Source organism: Marmota marmota, unplaced genomic scaffold (genome assembly GCF_001458135.2).
Source record: "Marmota marmota marmota unplaced genomic scaffold, marMar, whole genome shotgun sequence".
In the NCBI taxonomy this organism is placed as follows: Eukaryota; Metazoa; Chordata; class Mammalia; order Rodentia; family Sciuridae; genus Marmota; species Marmota marmota.
In genome coordinates this window covers 43,581,145-43,583,076 of record NW_025999853.1, presented here as the reverse complement: position 1 = coordinate 43,583,076, position 1,932 = coordinate 43,581,145, and positions in this window count along the sequence as shown.

Genomic DNA, 1,932 nt, shown 5'->3' with positions numbered 1-1,932 from the left:
GTGTGTGTGTGTGTATGCCTTTTATACACACACACACACTCACATGCCTGCATGTATTGGGAACTATAGGTTGTAAATTGGGCTTTGACCCTCAGGCTAGTTCCACACTAATGTGTGTTTCTTAACTAATCTGTAAAACTGAGATAATGTTATGTCCCTGCATACATCAATGATTATATTAAGTTAAAATAGTTGAGAACTTAGTGTAATGTATATAAATTTTAGGAATTTATTTCAGCTTAGAAATCTGCATTATAAAAGCTTTGGAATTTTTTCCCCCTCACAAATGAAAATGGTAGTGGGTGAGCCTAGCCTTCCATCCAGCTTTACTGTATTGGAACTTTAGGAGAATCTTTAATTTTAAGTTCTATATAAGATGGGGGTGACCGGGGGAAATCTACCTATGGGCAGAGCACTCTTCGGTATTCTTAGGGAATTGTTATCTCTAAAGACTGAGGAAAAACTCCCCTTTCTGTAAGTTAATTTATAAGCCTTTGTGTTTAAAAAGATTTTTTTTTTTTCCCAAAAAGGAAATACTGAATAAGCAGGGTTATTCTGACCCCTGTTGGCCAAACTTAAAATTGCTACTTTTATCATGCCACATATAATAGTATTGTCAAGTTCTCCCTGGAAACTGCTCAATTTATAGTACAAGTCAGTCAAGAATCACTGGACAAGAAGAGAGAGGCAGAAGAATGTCAGTTAGTCACCTTCTTTTCCCCAAAAAGGATTTTATATAGATCAGTCTAAAATGAAACTCTGTTAAATCCTTGGGGATTCATTTAAAAGTGTTTGTGTAAATCAGAGTCATCTAAAAGTATGTGCAAGTTAATCTACACCCTAAGAGTGATTAGTCATCTTTTGAAGTGTCTTTATCAGAAGTCCACACTCCACTAGTGATTAATTACCATTTGAAAGATTACTCATGAATCCACATTAGAGAAATGGTTCATGGCAGTATTGCTATCTAAAACTGCAATAGAGTTTGTTAATTAGCATAAATGATATTTAAAGCAATATTTCCCAGGAGAATTGATGGTGTATGAGATATGTAGTTGGCTTGAAATATTGTACAATCATCTTAGCTCTTTTAGGAGCAGGGTATAAAATTTCAGCAGTGACAGTTTGCACATAGAGTAGAATTCGGTATGAACTTTGCTTTCATTGTATTATACCTGGGAGCAAGATTATGAGTAATGAGATCTATGGATCTCACTTATTTTAATTTTTGGAGGCATCAAGAATCACCAAAGGGAATCTATTGTGAAATAGCTAAATTGGCTTGTGACAAGGCACTTATCCCTAAAACTTGAGAGAAAAAATGATTGCAAAACCTGCTGTGGGCTGGCTATGTAGCTCAGTGAGCAAGCACTTGGCTAACATGCATGAGGCACTGCGTTCCACCCCTAGCACCTGTTGGGGAGGGGACCTCTGTGTGAATTTTCCTTCTATGTTTTGTTCTATATATTTTTAGTATATTCCTCCTTGTTTTTTGCCCCAAATCTTGTCTCTTATAATATATGTATTGTCCCTACTGAGTGTAGGTAAGTAAATGAACTATCCCCAAACAATATTAACGTATTTTTTCTTCTGATGGAGTTACCATAAAAATCTATCCGGGATAATGACACTTGATTTGGATAGTAGTTAGTGAGGTGGCATTGTTCTCTGCAGGGCTAGTAGCTGGAAAGTTGTTTGGTTTTTGTCCTGATGGTCTGAAATATAGTCATCATTTCTGTGCATAAGAAGCTTGTGCACTGTTAATGCCACCGTTCTGCCAATTTAGTAGAATAAAGGGAATAAGCAATAAAGAAGGTGAGATTATAATGTTATTTAAAAATTTTGTTCCATACAAGGAAGTACAGAGTTATATGGGTTTATACCATTTCTCAAAAAAAAAAAAAAAAAAAAAAAAAAAAAAAAAAAAAAAAA